General features: G+C 38.2%; 1 long non-coding RNA gene across 45 annotated transcripts in view; it reads right to left on the bottom strand.

The window, feature by feature from the left end:
• LOC106730695 overlaps positions 1 to 24,640 on the bottom strand; it is a 427,796-nt gene that overhangs the window by 211,044 nt on the left and 192,112 nt on the right. For 38 of the 45 annotated variants that reach the window (XR_004322743.1, XR_004322741.1, XR_004322724.1 and 35 more), the window contains 5 exons: positions 24,299 to 24,400; positions 14,013 to 14,186; positions 13,069 to 13,265; positions 8,796 to 8,923; positions 2,452 to 2,661 (listed from right to left, as the gene is read on the bottom strand). This is a non-coding gene — a long non-coding RNA (uncharacterized LOC106730695). Of the gene's footprint in view, positions 1 to 2,451; positions 2,662 to 8,795; positions 8,938 to 13,068; positions 13,266 to 13,969; positions 14,187 to 23,770; positions 23,816 to 24,298; positions 24,401 to 24,640 lie in introns of all 45 variants that reach the window. The other 7 variants (XR_004322704.1, XR_004322716.1, XR_004322705.1 and 4 more) reach the window with 7 other exon arrangements.

Genomic DNA, 24,640 nt, shown 5'->3' with positions numbered 1-24,640 from the left:
GATTTCTCAGAAAATTTGCTTGGAAGTAATATTTCCTAAGGAAGTGATTGTGAAAATACTATGTACTTGTATAAAAATATACTTTTCATTTAAAAGGCAGTGGATATAAAGTCATTGGCTCATATTTTCTTTCCTAGAGTATTAAATGTGTTATTTCATTGTCCTTTGGCACAAATGTGGTATTATTGAAATGTCTAATAATAATTTAATTTTTCTCACTTACAAGTGATTTTTCCTAGAGGCCCAAAGGATATTTTCCTTTTATTATAATCTAGCAATTTATCAGAATGTCCGTGTTTACTATTCCATGTACTTTTTTTTCAGCTACATAGTATGCTCTTTCAATATTTCATTATGGAACTATTTTTATGAGAAAAATAAACTTGAAAATTCTCAGAAATTTATTTTAAATGTAAATTTTAATTGCACATTTTGAAATTTAGTAATTTTTCTGTGCTATTTATTTTATTTACTTCTTTGAGGACTTCTAACAGAGCTAATTTCTGCACTTGTATTTGTAAATCAATAAAAGTCAATCCAACAAGTAATACAAAATACAGGATGAATCAAAATAAGAAGGCTCAGAAATTGCCCATCAAATCTTCTTTTCCTACATTTCTACTAAAGCTTTTTGCAAAACTCCCTAATGACTTTCTCACTCCAACGTCTAGTGGCTTCTTATTTCATCTCTGATGAATTTGCTTCTGTTGACTACTTCTTTCTCAGGCTCTGTTTTAATTTGGATTCTTTGATCTTTCCTGATTCTTTCCTCTATGTTTCTTAGTTATTTATTTATTTATTTATCTTTACTCTCTTTTCACTAGCTCTTAAAGGCTTGACTCCTTAGGGTTCAGTCTTGATTCACTTTTCTTTTTTGTTACACATGTCCTGTTGGGACGTCATCTACTCCCAGGTCTTTGGCTGAATTCTACTGAAGGTTTTCTAACTTCTGCTTTATCCCCCAATACGTATTTTGAACAGCTTACTGAGTATTGTTCTGAAAATACCTCAAACTAACATGTTCATAATCAATTTCATTATCTTCCTCAAACTCCAAACCTGCTTTTCTTATTTTATTTGCATCAGAGTATATTTTGCAGTTTTTCTTACTCATCATCCTTTGGCTACACCTCCCCTTTCTTATTCGCATCCAGTGTCTTTCTGCACTAAGTGCATTTATGAAATCTACACCGCCACTGCCTTTAATTGCAGCTTTTTCAAATTGCCAGACTCCTGACTCATGTCCCTGCTTGACATGTCTGCTTTCTCCACACGGCATATTCTCCACAAGAGCATGAGAACAGCCCTTTAAAACACATAATTCAGAACCTCATTCCCCTTCTTTAAAACTTGATGGTGTTTCATTGCACATGGCAGTGACTATCAGTTTATTTTATCATGTTAGCAATGGTCTTTATCATTTTCTCTGCAATGAATTCCATAGATAAAAAGAGAATTTCTTGGGCCAAAGCAGGGATGGGAGTGATAGAGAGTGGAGGGCCCAGAGTTTTGCCTACAGAATTTTATTCTCTCCATCCTGGAGCACCTCTGATGTAGCCTAAGAATTTAAGCAAAAGAATCTGAAAACTCCTGGTCAAAAGCCTCAAACGTTTTAGCATGTTGTTGAGGGCACTTCCTAAACTGGTTCTACCTATCCACTTTTTTACAGCACCCATACCACTTCTTCTAACTTTGCAGTCCTAACCTACTCACAGCTTACTGAACATAGCATGCACTTCATGACTATTTTATAGTGCATTTCTTCTTTCTTTTTTCCCTTTCTCTGCTTAATAACTTAAAATTATCCTTGAATATCCCCTCTTCTTGGAAGCCAGCCCTTAAGACAAAACTAAATTTCCTTCTATGCCCTCATCTCTGACAGCACTTTGCATAAACATTTCCTTGAACACTGATCATGCTGTACTGTCATCTGTCTATGTGTGTGTCCCTTTAATAGAATGCAAACTCTTCAAACAAAGGATCTATGTTTTAGTCTTACCTGGATATTCCCAATGCCTCATATAGCCCCCAGAATTTGGGAGCTATTTTATAAATTTGGGCATTAGAACTGATGATGAGCGTTACTAAGTATTCATGGTCTAGTATCCTTTACACCGAGTCTAATTTTCTACTTTATGTTGTGCTCTCTGACATCCAGCCTCAGTGGTCATCTTGCCTGAGAGTCCCCTTCACACTCGCTGTTGTGGCATACTATATTTTCCTAGATGGCTGCAGCAACAATAGCCTTCATCCCACATGTCTTTCTGGAACAGAAGCTGGCAAACTACAAGCTATGAAGCAAATCAGCCTGGATTTATACCACCTTTTCGTTTGTTTGTTTTTTTACTGCCCAGAAGCTAGGAATTTTTTAGTATTTTTTTTAACAATTATAAAATAATGAAGGATACATGACAGAGATTGTATGTGGCTCGCACAGCCTAAAATACTTACTATTTGCCCTTTTGCAGAAACTTTGCCAAACTCTGTTGTAGAAACTTGACACATCCTTCAGGTATGGAATTTAATTCCCTTCTCCTTAAGTCTATGGATTTATGACTCACTTATAACCAACAGAACGTGATGGGTATGATGCTGTCCGATCCCCAAGGTAAAGTAAGAAAAGACTGTGACCAGGAACTATATTCAATGTGTTGTAATGACCTATAATGGAAAAGAATATAAAAAGGAATATATATATATATAAAATCACTATGCTGTATACCAGAAATTAACACAATAATTGTAAATTGACTACAATAAAAAATTAAATTAAAGAGGTAAATTTATCCATTAAAAAAAAGAAAAGACTATGCATCTCTCACCTTGCTCACTGAGACACTTATGCTAAAGTCCTGAGGCTGCCACGTGGAAACGGAACCCAAACTACCCCACGGGAGAGCACACACGCAGAATCCCTGTGACTGTGTGAGGAGAGAGAAATGCCTGACCGGCCCCCACCTACTCCAGCTTAGCTACAGTCACTCCCTGACCGCAACTGCCCGAGAGACTCCAACAAGGACCGTTCATCTAGGCTTTCCCCAAATTTCTGATGCATAGAATGGGCGTGGTAATAAAATGTTGTGGTGGTTTATTGTGCAGGAGTATGAGCTGTTACAGGTGTGGGCACCTGGAGCTCGGGTGCCGCCCGAAAAATCCTCAAATGTGGAATGAGCTTTGGGGGCTGGATGGCAGGCGGAAGCTGGAAGGGCCTTGAGGAGGGTGCTAGTCACCTCTGAGTCCCTGAAGGGCTTCACGGAGGCTCTCGGTGAAAACTCAAAGTAAGAAAGATGATATTGAAAATTGAAGAGAAGGAAATCTGTGTTAAGATGTGGCAGAAACCTTGGTGGTTCTGTCACCTGCCAGAAAGGTGACACTAGATACTAGGAAATGTCCTTAATGAATGTGATGATATAACCGAGCACACTTCCAGGCAAAATATTTGAAAGCTACACCTACAGTTTTCTCACTGCTTCTGACAAAACAAGAGGATAGATATGCGCTAAGGAGAAAATGTTTAACGTAAAAAAGCCAAGATGTACTGGATTAAAAAATAAAATTATTTCTCATTCTTAGACAATTCTGACAAATGATTCTCATATTCAGAAAGGGCCTTAGGCCAAAGATCAACTCCTGAGTGGGAATCTAAGATCCTTTTCTAAGGCCTCAGACATCTATAAGGCTGGGACTCACAGAGCCTTTCAGACAAACGGCCCTTTAAAGATTATAAGGGGATGATTTACAGATTCTCTCCAGGAAACTACAGAGCTTCTCAGAATTTTCATGATTTTATCTCACAACAGTCTCATAAGGTTGTGACTTTTATCTTGTGGAGGGAACCACAATAAGATTCACAGAATAACTCACAGCACCTTAAGAGAAATATGTTGGTAGAAGTCCTGCCAGCACACTGTACTAAAGCCACTGCACTAAAAGTGACACAGTACAAAATTAATAAATGCCTTTGAATCTCTGTCATTTTATGAACCTGAAGTAGAATGAGAAGGTGACTCAGTTTCAGACTCAGTTTGTATTGATTTTTGCTTGCATGTTTGCTTTTATGGAAAAAGAAAGGATGAAATAAGATCTTAGGCAGTGGAGCCCAGAGCCCAGAGCCCAGAGAACAACACTCAGAGTAGTAATTATCCATAATCAAGAAACTGGTGATATGTGTCCAGTTGGGTTTTAGGATTGACATGGACCAGTGACAGCTGTGAACCCCCTGTTTCCCTTTGTTTTGAGCAGGAGTGTGTATACTGATTGTCTCATGCCTGTCCTATCATTGTATGTTGGGGATATGAACAGGTCATAGTTTATCTCTTTAGTTCACTGGCTTTTAATTTAAAAAAATGGTACACATGGAACTAATAAACCTCAAGTCTGAGTGTGAACCTTATCCCATAATACGATGAGAATGTGGGGGATTTGTGGGAGAAGGTGAGACATTTTGCGTACGTGAAGAGGTGATATTTATTGTGGCCAGAGGACAGACAGTGGCATCAGGGGCATATTTTATTTTTCAAAGACAGTCACAAAAATAGCTCCTGTCCCGCATGTTTTCTAATTCTTTTCTTTAGCTTACTGAGGAATCATTGACATAATTGACAATTTGAAATTGTAATATATTTAATATGCACAACACGATCTGATAATATGTACAAATTGTGAAAGGATTCTCACACTCTAGTTAATTAATACATTCATAACCTCACATATTTACCATTTTGTGTATGGCAGGAAGGTCTACCTAAGCTTAAGATCTACTAAATGATGAAGATCTACTTAAGATCTACTTAATGCTTAAGATCTCTTAACCAATCAATTTCAATTATACAAGACAGTATTATCAACTATAGTCACCACACTATGCACGCAATAGATAGATAGATAGATAGATAGATAATCATCAGAATTTATTCATATTATAAATAAAAGTTTGCAACCTTTTACCAAACTTTTCCCATTTACTCCAGCCCCCAGACCCTAACAACTACCATTCTATTCTCTGCCACATGTTTTCTGGAAATTTGAAACTCACTCCTCAAGGTAGAGTCTATGCACTTGCTCCTCGAAATTGTGTGGGCTCTTGTGACCACACCAAACACTAGAGCACGGTGGAAGTGATGTCATGTAACTTCCAAGGCTAGATCATAAAAATGCCCTGCAGTTCTGCCTTGTGCCCTTGAAATGTTCACTTTTGGATTGCTGCCACCAACAGAGATCCCTCTGACCCACAGCCCCAGCTGAGCTGCCAGCGGCCTTAAGCACCTACCTTCCAACCAGGAGAGGGAGCCATACTGACAGTGCACCTACCCCAGTTAAAACCTCAGGCGGCGCAGGCAAGCCATACCAGGTAAGCCCTGCCCAAACGGTAAGTACATCAGTGAAGTAAGTTTTAAGCCACTACATTCTGGAATATTTTTTGTTCTTACTTTTGCTTTGTTTTTGTTTTTTGGAAGTAACAATGAAGTCTTTATTCATTCACTGATATAATGTAAACAAGAGGCAAAAATAAATGCAAGCTCCCCAGTGTACCATCCTTCCCCAAAGAACAGCACCAGGGGAGGGTCAGGTATATCAGGCAAACACATTTTATAATTTCATATATATATACATATAAATAAAAATTATGTATATACATGTGTATGTATATACACATGTCTGTGTATATATATATATAAAAAGAGATTTATTTCAAGGAATTGGCTCATGTGATTGTGGAGGGTGTCAGGTCTGAAATTTGTAGGCAGGCCTGCAGGCTGGAGCTTTTGGGCAGGAGCAGACAGATGCTGCAGTCCACAGGTGGAATTTCTTCTTGGAGTGTTTGTTATAAAGTAATCGATAACTGACAAACTTTTTTTTTTTTTTTTTTTGCTTAGGTTATCCCCTTTGATTGGAAAGCATAATCCCCTAGTTTAGCCACCATCACCCCCTGCTTGCACTCTCCATCTTTTAAACTCCATTACGATCTCCATTTTCTAGCTTGAGCAGCATCATTCTCGAGTTCCCTAAATCTTCCATTTAGTTTTAAACTATTTCCCTTGACTCCCCAGCAAGTTATCAAATCTCTTTTCTATTTATGTTTAATAATTCTTCAACTTCTACTGAAACGTATAATTCTATTATCAAATCATGTATTCTACTCAGACAGAAAGAATTTGATTTAAAATACTTTGTAAGCTCACATGAAGAATGGAAATCGTATCTTTGACCTTGCGGCTTAGCCTTGCCGCCTAATATTGCATATTCCACATAGCAAAACAGCAATAAGTTTCTTAAATTGAGGAAAATTTAATTTCAAATAGTTTCAGAAGATATTTTAAATTAATAAAACTTTGCTTATACAAATTGAGAGAATGGACTAAGTTGTCTGCTTCAGCTACTTAGCTTAGTCTTTGTTTTATGTGAGACCAATTTCTACCATGTGAGAAAACAGCCACTACAGGATAATACATTTTTAGATTACAGAGTTTAGATTTTAACAATTCAGTTAAGCATCCATTTTCCATCTGTGCCTTCCTCCACTAAAATATTACCTGCTTGTTGTTTTAAATGTCTTTGTTAAAATCTGATGGCTATAATACTGAGTAAAGAAAGCCAGACTGAGAAAAAGACACGCTGTATGATTCCATCTTTATGAAGTTCAAGAACAGACAAAAATAATTTCTGCTATGGTAGCACAGGATGGCGGCTACCCTTGGGAAAAGGTAGTGACTTAAGGGGATATGAGAGGAACATCTGGGTTGCTGATAATATTCTGTTCTTGATCTGAGTGAGGATTACAGTGTTGTCCACTTTCGAAAATTCATTGAGGTACATTCTCATATGAATCCTATAAACTGTGTTTAATATCATCCTTCAGTTTTGAAAACGTCTATTTTTAGGCATCAATTATTTGTTGTTATATATTAATGTTCAGTGAAATATGCCTCAGTATCAAGATGTTGCAGAAATTAAAGAATATAAGAAGGTTAGAAAGAGAAGGGACATAAAAGATAATGCAATGCAACCACAATTTCATATAAATGAAGCATCTGACGTCCCAAGATGATATCACATACAGAGTCATGGTGCTAGTTAGGAGCCGAATTAAATGGTTTTATGACTCCTTGTTTAGCATTCTGTTTACAATACCTAGTATAAAAGTCATGTTTAAAAGCATGCTTCTTGCTCTTGAATATATTGCATTATAAAATCATTTATAAAAATTGATGTTTATCACAATCTTTAGGTTCTGAATGTACTTATAAGTTATATTTATGTTCTAGTTCTTATCAAAAAAAAAATTCTCTGGGTCTGTTTTATTCACTGCTGACCGAGCAAGTTTCTGACAGCTTTGACCTCAGAAGACCCTTCTGATCTTACAGACCTTGTAAGTATCTGTACTTAAGATATCCTCTAACTCTGCTAAAAAGTCATAGTCTCTGGGCTGTTTGCCAGTTAAAGAGGTGGAAAACCTTAGATTTCAGCCTGTTCCCTCTCTGCAGGCATCAAGTCTTTATTAGGTATTTTTCCCAGCACACAAGCCAGGACTTCATCAAACTGCATCCCACTGGGTACAAAAAATGTTCTTAAGTTTCCAGAGAGAAATATCTTTTGCAATGACAACTCTGTCCTTTTTCTCATTTCTAGGTCACTTTCAACTTACTTTTTACAATACACAGAGATTAATCAGTCAGCTTCTCTGATGACCATACCCTGTTCATCAGGGCAGCTCCGGCATGCTTCTGCACTGGGCGTGCTTCTGCCCTGTGCCTGTCTGCTGGCTGCTCACTGCTCCTTCGGCTGCATGCCATTCCTTATCATTAAGAGGCTATTTAGCATTGTATGATATTTTTATATTAGAACCTGGTAGTTTAATTTTTCTACCTTTATGGTTTTGATTTTTTTGACTAAAACTAATATATACCCAGTATAATAAATGGGAAATACAGGAAATTATCATGATGACAATACCAAAATAACAAAAATAATAGCTAACATTTATTTACAGCTTACTCTGAAGTACTGTGCTAATTTTTCACACGTATTAATACACATTCATATTTTACCTAATTGTACAATACCCCAGTGAGGTAGACATAGATATGGTCAAAGGAAGACTAATTAAATTGTTTACTTCAAATCATATAGCTAGGAAGTGGCTGAACAGGATCAAAACTAGATCTGAATACAAAGACTCAAAGCTCTCTTAAGTCTACTATTTTAAAAATAACCATTGTTTAAGTTTTAGTGTTTTTCTGACATGTAACAAACACGTATAGTTCTCAATATTTTTCTGTATAATTGGAATCATTTTGTACATACAAATTTATACCCTGCTGTTATCATTTAGTATTCTATTATAACAATTTTCTCCTTTTATGAAAGTTTAAAATTTATGAAATCAGTATTTTCTGGGTCATACAGTATTAAGAGCAGTGTTTTAAAACCTCGTCATGTAATAACCATTCATTTCTCAGGCACATTACATGAGGTACACAGCTCAGTTGTGACTCTGGCTGTGCTCTACTTTGGATGAGCGAGGCTTGGCTTCATACGTCTTTTCAACCAGAATCTGAGCTGAAGGAGGGGCTTCGACCTGGGAAAAGTGCTCATGGGGGGAGTGCTAGAGCAGGAGGACCCCAGGCAAGTCATTCAGCGGCAGTTAAACTTGTTTTCAGATTTGTCAGAAGTCACAAGTGTTCATCAAATTGGTAAAAGTGTGCCACATGGCCAACCCCAAAGACAGTGGTACCAGGAAGGGGTGGCAAATGTTAGGAGAGAACGAATGATTGTAAACCAATAATACAACCTACCATAGTATTAATCTCCAAACTTCAGGCAAAATTCCGTCCTCAAAGCATTCAAATGTCTTTTTCTTGCAGCAAAAATAGGATCAAAGCCCAAGATCTTGTGATCCAAATTAGATGCTGTTAGTGTTTCCCTTGAATCAAAGAACTTTCAAATAAAAAGACAGTTATCCACTCCCCTACAAACCCAAAGTACAGTGAGGGAACAAGGATAGGATAATCGCAATGAATATTCACATAGAAATAGAAAAAATAAATTTTCACAGTAATCACTAGTCCTTAGAAATCCTGAAATCCCACCAGGCAAATGTGAGATTGGCCCTAATTTAGGGAGTGTTTCTTGACAAAGTTCCACTTCTGTCCCATAGAATTAACCACTCTGTCTTTGGAGATACTCTCTTTGGCTAGAGGTTGAGAAGGCATTGGGCTGTGCTATCCTTGCCACTGAATCGATTTTCCTACCTGTAGAGAGCTGGGGACTAAGGGAAATTTTACGTCTAGAACATTTATAGTCTTTTTAATCAAGATACACAACACCTTGGGGATATGTCTCTCTCAAAAACTTGCCAGTTTTTATCTCTTTGATTCTAGTCCGCTCCACATGACAACAGGCAACCTTACAATTCTTTCTGAGACATGACTCTGTCAACTCTCCTTCCTTTGTGTTTATCAAGTTTCCAAGAGACAACAGCAGTGCACTCTCATCTTTGAGAAATTTTGTCGAACTGAAAGGATTTACTGAAGTCCATGTAATAAAATCAGACTTAAGGAACATTTTGACTTTTATTCCTTTGATTTAGTCCTGTCCAGAGGTTATGTTTCTATGACCATACCCTCGATTTGGTTGTTACCTTTGGGTTTGACCTCACTTACAAAATCTTTTAACAGCCGAGGTGAAGAACCAATGCATTTCAACTCTGTAAGTCTCTAAGTTTCTGTATTCTCCCTTCTTTCTCACTTAGGAGACACTTTTTTTTCCCTAAGCTCCTTTCTTACTTGAAGAACCTGCCATTACTTTGCTCAAAACCTTTTTTACCTAAAGCTCAAAGTTATATATTCTGCCTTCCAGATGATCATTTTACCAAATATTTCACAATAGAACCCTGTGGTCTCCTTTTTCCCAGCCTCTATGACAGTGTTCTCACTGCCCCCCCCCCGCCCCTATACCCTGTGCCATAAATATATATATATTTGGGGGGGTGTATTGTTATGGCAGAAACATATTTATAGATATCCCACTTTTGGAACTGGATTCTACATTCAGTTTTCTCTAGGTTAAACTCTGGGGGAAAACCTTCAAAATATCAGTGGCTTAAAATGGCAAATAGTTATTTCTTATTAACATCAAATGAGGGTTGCAGGGAGCCTATGACATCCAGGCTCTGCTGGGTGGAGGACGGCAAACAGGTGCTTCAAGTTGTGCCTGAAGTGAGTCTCTTTCCTGGACTTCTAAATAAACGTGGTTGAAAAATCTCTGCTTAAGCTAGTTTGAGCCACCTTTTCTGTCTCTTGTTCCTAAGAAAAATCAACCCATCTACTTTATTAAGAATTTGATCTTCATCCTAAGAGCATGTCAGACATTGAAAGATTTCCTTTAGAGAGAGAACATAGGAATTGCATTTTGGAAAAAAATCACTCTGCCTGTAGAATGGAGAAAGAATGGGGAAGAGTCCAAAGTGGATGGAAAAAGACCAGTTTCTAGGTCAACAGTGAAATCTATATAATAAAAGATCGCAGCTTGGAGTGGAATGGTGGCACTGAAGAAGGAGACATGTTCAGAGTTAAGATGTTTAACAGAAGAAAAGAATTGGTGATGAATTAGATACAGGAGTGAGAAAGGAGCTATCATAGCTGATACAAAGAAACACAGGATTTTTGTTTTGTGCAGGTGGATGCATGGTAAAATCAGTTAGTGTGATAATAAATGTTGAAACAGAATCAGTTTTCATTAGAAAATAACTAGTTAGTTCTTAAGCATGTTAAATGTGATGGGCCCTTGCAACATCCAGGTGGAGATGTTGAGTATACCGGTGGATATTTGAAACTTAGAAAATAAATGTTGGTTAGAAATATACATTTATGGGCCTTTAAGTTAAGTTTGGATTTAGATAAACTCTTAAAGGCATTTAACCTGCATTGTCAGCTGTTTCATGTGCATAGAACTTTTCTCTCCCCAGGAAGTTCATAAGCTCTTGGAGGACAGAAAATTTACTCCCAGTGCTCAAAACAGCAGCTTGTACTTGGTAAGGGTTTAGTAAGATTTACTTAGTAAATGAAGATTGCAAATAGTATCACCTGTCTAGCATTTTAGCTGGAGAATCCGTTCTTTTCTTATGACTTCAAATGTAACTTTTAAAATATCTTTGTTCCAACTCTCACCCATGTATGTCTCCATCCATTTTGCCTGTTTTTTCCCTTGTTCAACTACTCACATAGAAAAGATCGTTTGCAAACAGCTCTGCCCTCACCTCTCTGTAAATTTAATGAAAGACCAAGAGAGTGTATTTTCATAAATATTCTCTACACAGTTTTGTTCTGTGCATTTACACTGAAGCAAAGTAGTAGTGGAGAAGTGGGTGACGGGGGGAGGGAGGAGGAGATACTACTTGCGTACCTGATCGATTTCAATTTCAATACAAAGGTTGCCTTTTTGTTTGTTTGTATGTTTGTTTATGGGGGGGTTGGTTGGTTTGGTTTGGTTTTCCTTCAGCCTGCAGTACAGATTTTTGGAAAGGAAAGTGTTAAGAATGGATTATATATGTGCAAAACTTGATCAGTTCCATGGGGGCTGGTATTTCAATTTTCATAAATACTTCAAAAGAACTAGAGGAATATTAAGATATGTCATCAATGACCCACTTTAAGTTTTTCATAAATAGTCTCTTCCATTTATATAGCAGAAGCTGGATGACCAACATAAAAGAGGGTTTAACTCAAAGGGTAGCAGAAATTTCTTAGCTTGCTGTTTATTGCCACAGCTGCAGTATGAACCAATATATTCAGGACCTCGACCCCACAAAGTCCAAAAGGATCTAGCCAAGCAGACAGGAGTTATGCTGAAGTGGCCTCAGCTACAGGCCCCCTTTTCATATCTTCTCACAGCAGAATGGCCCTTCCCTGCCAAAACCGGTGCAATCATTTGTCATGGAAATGATACATTTCCAAATGCCAGGAAACGGAAAGACAAGGACACCTGGAACCACAGCACCCTCACCAAACACCCATTATGAAGTGAGATCATGTTGGAAAATGTGCAGGTGTTGATCTCCAACAGCTTTTTCCCAGGAAATAAAACACTGGGCAAGGAGCCACGGTTGCTTGTTTTAGCCTTTTCCCTTTTCTTTTCTATTCTTTTTTTTTCTTTTTAAACCATCTAGTGGCACATTAGGCTGAGATAGACTGTATTTTCAGGATTTCATTGCCTTATAAATCCTCTTTTGTGGAATAAGAAATGGAATTTTGACCATGCAAATATTGTGGAAAGATGGCACAAAATAACTAAAAATTGCCAAATAAACATTGGCACTTGCCATCTGTCTCTACAAGGATTAAATCATGAGCCACTGCTGCCGCCGACCTCCCACACACCCTGAAAGCAGTTCAGGGTGGAGATCAGGAATGAGGCCCTCTGTGCTCTGGGAAAAGCTTGCAGAACAAGCCTTCAGATAGTTATTTTCAGGAGATGATTTTAAGAGCCCCAATTCTTACATCTCCTTATATCTAGAAAAGCACTAAAATCATTAATGAAGCCACCTGCTCCTTGTGACTAGCAGGAACCTTCAGGAGACTAGCAGCACACATTCACATTGCTACAAAAATGTGTACTTGGTTGCACGTACCCCCTTCCCCAAAATCACATATATACTGACCTTCCCCCCAACTCTTCAGAGCGGTTCTTCAGAGCTATCTGAAATGCTGGCTTCCAGGCTATAATCCTCCTTTTGTCCCAAGTAAAACTTAACTCACAATTCTCACATTGTGCATATATTTCAGCCCACATAACTAATTTATTTTTCATGCTGCTAAAATAAATTCTTATATGGCCAGCTAAACCTCCTCACTTCTTTGAGAGATTTGAAAAATAATCAGGTTCATAAAATAAATGAGTTTCCTCTCTGTAAACAGCATTTCCACATTCCTCACGACTCCATGGGGTATGTGAAAGTCCACTTTAAACTAAGTAACGGTAGTATGCCAATTCTTTCACTGATCTACTGTCTATAGCCCTCTGCCAAGTCCCCAGAAATCCTTCAAGCCATGCCTGTACCCAACGTTGTACCTCTCCAGTGGAATTCTCCAATGTCTGAACATTCTGCTGGTCACCAGGGAAACTCTTCTGTTTTCTGCCCAGTGCACGGTTTCCAGGAGCATGAGTGCTCACCCACTTGGGGCTGTTTCCAGTCCAGCTTTCAGCAGGATCGGTATCTCTCCTTTGAGGCTTCAGAATGCTGAAGCGTCATGTCGGTCCACACCATGCTAGAGGAAGGACAGGAGAGAGGTGAGAGTGTTGTCAGCAAGAAGAATAGAATTCTCTTTGGTATTGTACTATTTTAAAGGGTCCCCCAGAGCATTTCAGAGCTGTGTAAAACTTATCTTTCATTTTTATTTACAGTCCCTTCTTTCTCTGGGACCCAGATGTAAGTCCAAGATAGCTAGCAGGAACTCTGATAGCAATTGGCATTTTTCTCAAGATTCTTGTCTGAGGACTTCAATTTTGTTACAAGGTTTAGATATTCATTCCTGGTTACTTCTTCCCCTAAGACAAGTTCCTTCATTAGATGCCCCTTAATCCCCTAAAAATACATTTCCCTGGGGCCATCCTGCCAGTTTGTCAGTTCCATCTAAAATCCAATGTCTATTCATAAATCCACAAATACTAATTGAATCCCTATCCTTGACTAGACACTTCAAGTAAGTTTTTAATTACAAAAATATACCTATTAAGTTTCATTTTGCTGAAAAAGTATTGTCCTGTGTAACTGTTAGGAACAGAATCCCAAAAGGATTTAATTACTTTTCAGCAAAACACTAGACATAATAAAGACAGAAATGCAATTTTGTGCCTGTGTGGTGGTACATGTTGTGGATATTTTCTGAGTGTTAGTTGATGCCAGAACTTCTCTTGGCCTCCCCAGTCTGCCAACCCGCCCTTCACCAAGGAATGGGGAACCACACAGTACGTTTATACTCTCCAAACAGATTCTCTCAACAGCCTTATCGAACCTCCAATACATTCCATGCCATCTCCTTTACTGCAGGGGGTGAGTGATGAAGCCTGACTTGCATAACTGGTTTCAGACTTTCTTTCAACATCTTTCATAGGTAACCCGAAATTCCTCTTCAGTATGGGAGGGTGTTTCACACCTGCTGAAATGACTTGGAGAATCTGTTAAAAATCTGAGACAAAAGGGAAAATGATGTCTTACATTCTATTAGAGTCACTATTTCCATTCTTTTCTTTATTAGGATAACTCAGTTCAGGGAGTTGTCTACAAGGACTAAGCTAGGGTGCGGTGCAGTTGGATCTTTTTGGAGCACATGCACTGAGAATCCATGGGGGACAGAATGACGATTGACTACGTGTCTCACTAACTTCTTTCTTACACTTCTCTCTATTGTAACACTTTCATGGAATGATATTAAGATTCCATTTTCTCATCGATTAAATTGAATTTCCACTTCATCGTACCCTGCTCTTCTTTTTTTGGTCAATAGTGAGAAATAGTATAGGTGTTGGTACACAGGGGAAAGGAAAAAAGAAAAAGAAAGAAGAGGAGAGTGGGAGACCCATGACATTCAACTATTATGACCTGAAAGTAAGCTTGTGAACTAATCAGTGGTTTAGTGTTTGTTATTTATCAGCCTTCTTTCTACTTTATCTTCTTGTGAATTCTTTTCACATCAACTCCCCCTTTCTGACTCATCACCTTACCATGAAAGGATTATTGTAGATGAAAGCCTTCAAAATCCCTCATGCAGTTATAGCTTGAGTCTTCTGCCTCAGGAGCTTTTAAATTCTTACCTAAAATCTTTAACATATTATCAACTCCACACCTTTCACATTAGTAACTAGCCAAAAAAATAAAAACTATACACCAGAGAAAACAGCACTTCACAGAAACCAGCAGGTGTGCAATAGATCAAAAATCTATTTTCTTCTTTAAATGAAGTGATTGCTCTGTGAAGACCTCTATTAAACTCGGCATAAAGAGGAAATCTATGAAAATCATTCTCTTCACTAAAATATTTTCAAAAGTAGATCAGAATAAAACTCATATCCCAGTGCTCCTCATTTAGAGAGCACATCGAGCTAGAGCCCTAGACATCTTTAAAAGTATTGCTCATAGCATGAAGCCTTCTGTAAAGAAAAAGATAAATCCCTGAAGCTTTAATACAGGTATTTCAGTTGGAAAACTTCCAAAAAAGCGAGTAGTTATTCTAGGATTATTACAGAGTTAAAAATAGGGTTAAATGCAGAAGCGTTTGTTAGATTTTTTTTTTTCCCTTCCCAAGAGGCATCATTCTCACAGCAATCTAGTTAATGGTACGCTAGTGGATTAAAAAAAAAAAATAGAAGCAATGTACATCCACAGAAAAACCTGGTAGTAAATATCATAAAAATAGCAATTCACTTTTAGATAAGCACTTTATACTTTAGAAAGCATTTGCACATTTTAAATTTTGTGTTCTCAAAGTAAGTTTTCAGAGTTCATATTATCCCCCATATTTTACAGACAAAAAGAATACAGTTCAAAGAAGGTAAGATGTGCCTGATATTACATAACTACTTAATGACAGAGCTGGGACTCCAATACAGATTTCTAACTGTTTTGGTACCAATTCAAAGGTTCTTTTTGCTACACTATTGCTGCCTTAGGTAGAATTCTCATTACTTGATTAGGAAAGAGGCTAAACCTCTAACAAAGATGTATAAAAATACATGTCATTGTAGAAGCCTCTGAAACTTTTGAAATGGTCAAAAAGATTTATTCATGTATGTCCTTTCAACAGAAAGCAGAGCATTTTTCTAGCAAACCTTTCCAAGTTTCTAATTCTACAGATGTCTGAGCCCTTTCTTGGACTGGATCTTACAATTCTGTAAATTGTAAAAAAAAAAAAAAAAAAAAAAAAAAAAAAAACTGATAGTAATGAAAATACTTCTTGTCCACGGAAACACAATTTGGCCCATGGAGATTAAATTAATTTCCACCCTGTGGATATTGATCAGTTTTGAATCTATTAGCAAATTCATTTTCATGTTTTCAATGGCCTAGCTATATGTCTATACTCTGGAATCTCCTCTGAACCAGTTTGAACTTCTACTGGTTCTCTCAGTAACTGAGTTAAATAAAAATATCTGATACATGTTCATTTTTTATTGTATGAGAGTCATAATTTTACTTTTTGAAAAATATTCTTATCAAATGAAGCTAAATAGGAATCCTACAAGAAATGACCACCTAACAGGGACAGACATATAAGTCAAGAAATGTCAAATAATACAGATTTGTAAACAAAATGATTTACAGAGATAAATGAGCCATACGAGTGGGGCTGAGGAATAATGGCTTAGGTCTGTCTTGAAAGTGAAGAAAAAAAAGCAAAAAACCACAGAAGTTAAAGAAACACTGCAGTGAGCCATGTTTGAGAACATTAATTGAACCACACAGTAAATAGTCTGTTTTGGGATAATGCACCCTCACCCTTTAGCATCACTGTAAACCAAAACAAATAATTTTCATGATAAAACATTCTACCTAGGCTGCAATATGGTAGGCAAAGGAAGTTGGAAAGTCACATTAAGATTTTGTGAATTCAGTCTTTTTGGCCGAACTGGATCTATATCCAGCCCCTAGAAAATTCTTTCCTCAATTATTTCAGCTGAATTTTATATTTGTAAAGAGTACATATTCATTAAGAACAAGTCCTTTTTCTAATTCATCTCAGTAGCCACCTCAATACCAAGCATAGATTACTGCCCATAAAATCCATTTCATAGATATTTGATGAATTTAATGGGTACTTGAGTCCATGCTTGTACCTTCTCCTGAAGTAGTCTCCCCTTTAGAAATTCCATTTATCCTGCAAAGACCCCCAAAGTTTTCTCCTACCTGAAGCCTCTGTCTGAATCGGACAACCACTTTTTCCTGTTTCACATATAGCATCTCACATTTCTGTATAGCATTGGTTTCATTCTGTCTTGTAGTGAGTAGCTATCGGTAGTTTATACCATCATATTCTCCCCTCCTAGAACCTTATCTCCTTGAGGTCATGACCCTGATTTATGTATCTATATTACTCTCAAATGCTTGCCATGGTGCTGGTACAAATATCTGTTGGATGAGTTTATTGAAAAAAAAATAGTTCACTTGGCACTGAAAATGCTTGACAGACCAAAAATATATTTTGAACATAAGAACAAAGAATTTTTTTCTAAACAGTTTATTTTCATGAGACAATAATCGTTAATTATTCCAGAACTAGTTTTGAAATTTACTTTTTTTAGTACAAAAAAATTATCTGAGCCACTGATTGGCAGTCTGTACTAAAGTTATGAAAGTATGGCAAATTTATGGGAGCTGTAAATAAATATACATCTATTCCACAACATATACAAATTAGTGAATAAGAAAATTATATCACAGAAGGAAGGACAGCAGGAAATTTTATAGATAAAGACACTGCCTTGTAGCAGAATTGTGATTTACCGAGCTCTGGCTTTACCAATAATATCCCCTACAGTATGCATGTGAGTATAATATATTTCAGACTTAACAAATATGACTATGGTGGAATATTTTAAATATTCCAGGAAATTGATCAATTTTTGTGTCATCTGAAGGTCTGTAAATTATCATTTTGATGATGAATAAAAATTTATCTGTATATAATCTATTCTCAGACATTGGCAAATGACACAGTATAACAACTGTGTTAGTGATTCTTACAACCAAGTAAATAATTTGGGCAAAAATATTCTAGTATGTGCCAAACAAAGGAATCGTCCAGGGAATGCATGATGCAAGGTAGCAACTGGAAGACTATATGGTCTGAGGGAAGCCCATAGCCACTCTGGAAATAACCACAGGGGTCTGGGGGTGAGGGAGGAGTGAAAAATGGAGTGAAGATGATTTCATGTTAGGTTGATTCATGGACTAGAACGACAAGGGGGAATGCTAGATTCATTGAAATAGAGCCATTAATTTGGCAATTTTTGAAAATCACTTATATATTATTATTATTAGTTGAATTGTGTTCTCCCCAAAGTTATGATGAAGTCCTAACCCCTGATACCTGTGAATGTGAACTTATATGGGAACAGAGACAGTATAGCTGTAATTAGTTAAGTTAAAATGAGTACTGGAGTAGGGTGGGCCCTAAAATTTACACACCGGCATGGAAGACATCCCTGTAACATTTGAGGCATGAGATTGGAGTGATGCATCCATGAGCCAACCATAAACCAGAAGGGGCAAGGGAGCCTCGTACTCCATGATCTTTGGAGGGATCATGGTTCTGCCAACACCTTGGTATCAGACTTCTGGCCTCCAGAAATGATGAGAGAATAACCTTCTGTTGTTTTAAGCCATGTAGTTTGTGGTACTTGTACAGCAATACAAGGAAACTTGTAATACAAACACCTTCCTAGGTACTAAAGTAACAAAGACTACTTTAAATAGTTTAATCCACCTACCTTGTTGATCATAATGATTGGATTTTATGCACCATAATGCTATTAATAAAGGGGAAAAAACATATCAAACTTTTGTAGTGTGGTTGTCATAAGGTGTATATAAAATCTAACAACGGTGGTAGCAATAATGATCATGTACCAAATGCACGATTTTTAATTTCCTCCACAACTCTAGGTGGTAGGCAGTATTATCCTCATTTTAAAGGAGAAGAAAATGAGACACAAATAGGTTAGGAATTATCACAAGAAGAAAAGCCACAATGCAAATCCAGGTCTATCTAATTCCATACACTGCTGTTTGCACACTGCCTTTACTCCTTCTAATAAATCTACCTCAAACCAAACAATTTGACTGATTTTTCTTAATTAAATAAACTATATGTTTAGACATTTAAAGTTGCATCCTATAACACATCAACGGGAAGCAACTTGTCCAAAAGTCAAAAATATGTATCTGAATTCTTCTAGTTCTGTCAATCAGTGTAACACAACTAGCAGAAAACATAGTTCTTCTTCTACCCACTACTTCTCCATATGTCTACTGCAGGTCCTACGTTTCTTAGAAATTGAATGATTCTGACTTCCCTCTTCAGGGAAACGGCATTATATATTGATTAAAATGAGGATGGGCTTTGATGTGTTATAGACCCTGTGAATGTGGCTATTTCCTTGCACCCTCAGAGCCCCAGATTCCTCATAATAAAATGAGGGTCATAATACTTACTTCAGAGCATTACTGTACAGATTAGCTGATTCACATAATAGCAGGCATATACACTGAGTTACTATTACAATTACATCTTCAATAGTACACTTCACTTGGAACTAGGAAAATGTGTTGATTATATGAAATTGACCACAAATGTGTTGTTATATAATTTTAACCATCAGCTTTCTAGTTTCTATCATCAAAAGAAATTTTAAAAAAGACAGAAATCAAAGAAGGCATTTTCTTTCCTATCTTATTTAAAGAATTTCCTACAAATCAAAATACAAAATAGTTCTGAAAAGCTATCTTCACCATAAGAAAGAATTTGCAAAGTTTCAAGTTCTATATAGAAAAAAATAGGACTTATATAAGCAGATTTAGTACAAAGCTCTCTCCAAATTTCCTCCGATAAACCATAATAGTCACATATTTCCTATCCAAACCACTTTTGCATCACAATAAGAACCAAATGGAAAAAATAAAAGGTATTTACCAGGATTTTTTGTTACTGCAAATGTAGTCTATCCTTGAATACTCCCAAAAAAGTATTGAAAGAAAAATGATGATGGCATTAAGGGAGACACAATATTTATATTTCAAATTAGTTCTTAAATATTTTGTCATCATTAGGCTTTATGACAGTGAGACAGCAAAGCATAGTGGTTGAGAGTGTGGGCTCTGGAACCAGAGTTTTGGGTGATTATCCCATTTCCACTGTTCACCAATTGTGAGAACTCAGGCAAGCCAAGTACACACATATTCCTCAGTTTCCTTGTATGCAAAGTATAAATATGAATATTACTAATCTCCTAGAGCAACTGAAATGATTACATGGGTGCACGTAAAATGCTTTAAGACAGTGCCTAGCACATAGATAAGCATTCATTTAATGTTTACAAGTATCATTAATATGAAATCCTATAGTGGGTCTCATGAAGGCATAGCCCCTAATAGCTATTACAAAGTAAATAATAAAAATAGCTACCATGTATTGAACACTTATTCTGAGCCAGACCCTGTGGTGAGTATATTTCATAGATGTACTATTTCATATACACTATTATTATTTTAAATTTACAGACGCTGTGACTAAGGCATATGTAGAGGAGCCATCACTTGTGCACTCTAGCAACTGGGAGAGCCAGGATTATTTTACTGTCCTTCAGCCGGGCACCAGACACTGAGAGGAGCACACAGGATACAAAAACCTTCCATCAGGCCTCTTCTGCCTCTGGTTGCAAATAGGATTTTCACTTTGAACACAGCTCTAAAGTTGAGTTTTCTAAAAGAAGAGCCCAAATGGTGCCTTGGTGAAATCACTAGTGAAAGTGATTTATCAAGGAAGTACTTTTAGGAAAAAGGGAAAGGAGGAAAGAAAGTAGGGCAGGGAAAGGAAGCCAAGCAAGGATGTGGTCTCAGCTGGAGACCAGCTGCATCCTGGAGCATCAATTGCACCACCCCTCTAGTCCCGATTGAGGCAAGGGGGCCAGCCCTTTGCACCCTGTGCCAGCCAGTCAGTCCCCTCTGACAGCCCCCTGGAGTTGGAGATCAGGAGCTCATGAGCTCCTGAGCAAGGCAGCTCCCATTCCTCCAAAGCCAACATGCTGTACGAGGGGCAGCTGTGAGTCCTCAGAAACCACCACTCCCAGCATCTGACGAAATGGAAAACTGGTCCTATGCAGGGGCATCAACAGCACGTATTGTCATCCGCCCTTGTGGCAAGGTCTTTCTTCACGGATACCCACTCTCTCCTTTAATCAAATAGTTCTACATCTGAACATAGGCTCAATTCTAAAATCCAAGCTAAGGATTTTGACTCTCCACCGGGGAGCATCCTGCTTACTCATTGTTAATACATAAGGTATTTCCTGCTTTTTGAAAGTTTGCCTTTTGCCACCTCACTTTTACAGAAGACCTACATTAGTACCTGTTTTCACTAACTGAAAGGAATCTGAGGAGGATTTTCATTTTTACAAAAAATAGGCAAAAAGCAAAAATTGGGTTCAGTGTTTGTTTTGCAGGGAGTCTTTACAAAGAAAGCACACCCTGAGCTGCAAGAGTGGCACCGCCAAGCTCCTTTCCCGGAACTATGCTCAGCTTCTCAGCATCAAGCCGCTGTACCTTTGAACCGTGTGAGCGCTGGTGCTTTATCTCAATTTATTTTGTGCATCCCTTGACAAGTTGTTCCCCTAAGGTGACCGCTGGTTCACTATGTGCCATTTCGTCTTCTGAAAGGTTTCAAAGGAATGCTCTACTTTTGGACTGTGGGGGGACCCTGTATACATCCAGCTCTTTTGCTGGCTGCCTATCCATTTTGACCTGAGAACGTCATGTTCCTCTAGCATTTCCACTGATCACGGCAAGCCAGGTGCCCCTGGCAGCTATTCAGACCTTGCTTCTTATTTTGGTAATTACATCCACATTTCTTCCGGCAGTGAAGTGCTGCCACCTGGCTTTTGCTATGCTGGGTTCCTGTCATCCCATCAGCCCTGAGGAGAAAGGACCACCACGGCTGAGTTCTCAGGGATGCTGGTGGCCTCCTTACAAGCACATTTCTTTTCACCTTGGGAAACTGTCATCTCGTGGATTTCCAATCTTTTATGGTGGAACCAATCTAGTATGCCCAGTTCTTTGAGTTTTTTATCCTTTACTCCAGTCTGTTAGATTTCTAGGTTCCCCACATCAATTAGTGTGGGCCATTTAACTTCCCAAGATTACAAGGGCCAGTCCAACAGTGCATTAGCCATACTTGCTAAGCCCGTTGCCAGAGTGTTAAATCCTGTATCATGAGAAAATATTCTCGTATCCAAAACTCCATTTCTCAGTCTCTAGTCTGTCCTCTTTGTTCCGGCACTCTCAGAATACACCCCTGGGCGTATATTTTCCATTTTCCTGCTGATAAACATCAGCTGAGTCTTGCAGCTTATCTGGCATATAATCCATCTCTTCCTGTAGAAGGCCAAGCCCTTACACAGTCAGGCTTTGCCTAATGCTGGCCTGATTAGCATGGCTCATACCAAGTATAATAAATAAAGGTCAGCGTTTCCATAAGGATTTTTGAATTTTAAGCATAAGTGCTTTTTATTACTCAAATCACTATCGTTACCCAAATATTTCTCTAACTAGAAAATGGTTTCACTTGAAAATGTGTCACATTCTTCTCTAACTATGGATGATGAAGAAGGTAGGTGGGGCAGATCCCGAAGAGGGCAGGCATTGTTTTGTAAGACCTCTGCCTCATTTAAGACCTCACCATAGGTGGGAGGTAGAGTAGGATAGAATCAAGGCTAAGCAGTGAATTGAGGGTTTTGAGTGAGATATCCCAGTCTGAAGTTCAGCCTCGCTCCTTTCTTAGTAAGACTCTGTTTTTGGCATTGGGAACTTGCCTAGACTAAAATTCCACCTTCTTTACAGATCTCCTAGTCTCACAATTTGATCCTGTATCCAGTCGTCACCTCTGTCTTCCCTCTGGCTCTGGGCGTGAAGGGTGTCCAAGAGAGCCGCCCAGGAAGCTTTCAGACCCTCTGAAGGATGATCATAAGTTTCAGTCTCTAATTTCCTCTCTTTAAACTTAGCAACAGCTATCAAGTTCCACAGTCCTTATCATTACTATTTACATTGTGCCTCTGAAACATTAGAAATATTGCACCAGTGAGTGAATTCCCTTCCATAAACAGCCTGTACTAGGTAACTGGTGGACATCTGAGCAGTCACTGTCACAGCATCCCAGGGTCCACTGATAACTTTATCTTCCTTATTGGGGCTTTTATTGCCAGTCTATTAGCAATAAATAGACTCCTTCAGACCCTGTCCTTATAATCTGTTGCCAAGAATAAATTCTGGTAGGTGGGATTCCAAAAAGCAGAGCTACTCAGGTGGTCATTATGTTAAAAGTGATGTATTAAAGAAATGCTCGCAGGAAGAGAGTGAGGTTTCCACCGTGAGGCAAGAGGGGCAGGGAGTCCCCGAGTCCACCAGCACTGGGATCTTGCTGTGATGCAAAATTCCCTGCAGAAGCAGTTCCAGTTCAGGGGAGGGCAGTGCTCGGGCTGAGGGGGTGGGGAGACTCTGAGCCAACAGTCAAGAGCAGGAGGAAGGTACACTGGTCCAGTGAAGGAGACCTTGGGAGTGCACGGATAGCATCCTCTATGCCGTATTTCCGGACAGAATTTAAAGCAGTGCTTCCAAAACATAATGCCATGTACTAATAATGTACTAATATTGCACTAATACGGTGCTACTTTGGGGCCCTTTTCCTTCCTTGCTTGTTACTTACTTTGCTCTACTAATCAGCCATCCCTCCCCCACCTATAGGATTTTACTGCATTTTACTCTGTATTCCTCCATGTATTCAACTAAATTATAAGCTTCTGTAGAGCAAAGGATTATATCTTATCTATTTTTACTTTTATGAAGTTAAATTACTCATCTGAAAAAAATCTACAGATTCAGACATGAATGTTGCCCCCACCCCAACTTCTCTTTATTTGGCTGGCAGGGGCCTGGCTGAGACCAGACTCTCTGCTATCAGCCCACATCACCAAAAATGAAGCCTTCTATCTATTGTTCTCTACTCACCCAAAAAGAGTTCATGGTCAATGCTTTCATTCTTCAGTAGGCTTTCTGAGAACATAGAATTTTTAAAAATATCAAAAGGATCCCTCGCTAGATTATCACTATTAATTCACTTAAACCTTCACTTGTAAATGTAAATGATTCCTTTATATTTTTAGGAAAACCAAGAGCACATCAGGAATAGCATCAGAAAGAGCAAAGGTCTGTTGTGACAATAGTGAAAGCAGTGCAAGCAGGACCCACCCAGACACACAGCTGAAGACCCGCAGATTTTCAGAGGGTGTTAATAGTTGAAGGTGAGTGATAAAAAGGGGACTCTCTGTAGACACTTATGCTTAAACAGTGATTGCAGACCTCCATCTTTTGAACATGCAGCAACAACAAAGAACCTGTTGTGGAGGATAACACACCAGTTTCGTAGGCCACCGCCATCAAGGCGATACATCTGGATACCGACACCCACCCTCACCCCCGGAAACTTGAACAGACCAGGGAAAGAGGCTGGGGATTGGAGAAAGAAGACAAATCTACCTGTTCATCCTGGCAGTCAAGGGTCTTAATGTTATACTCTGAGAAACGACATCATTTTTCCTCCCAAATTGGAAACAACTCAGTTACATGTATGTGTTATGACTGAAAACAAACCAATCACTTGTTAAATTAGTAAATCTGAGGGAGCGAGAATATAAACTGCTCTGTGAATTTGATCTGTGAAATTCTAGTAACAAAACGTATTAGCTCAAATGTGCACAGGTTAATGCAAAGAAATCCTGCAATATTTCAGAAGATTATAGCCTAAAACTACCCCACAATTGCTTTCAATAACATGTTAGAAATGTGATTCTCTGTTCTTAAAGTACGTGATCAGACTAT

Source organism: Camelus ferus, chromosome 9 (genome assembly GCF_009834535.1).
Source record: "Camelus ferus isolate YT-003-E chromosome 9, BCGSAC_Cfer_1.0, whole genome shotgun sequence".
In the NCBI taxonomy this organism is placed as follows: Eukaryota; Metazoa; Chordata; class Mammalia; order Artiodactyla; family Camelidae; genus Camelus; species Camelus ferus.
This window is presented reverse-complemented; position numbering and strand designations above follow the sequence as displayed.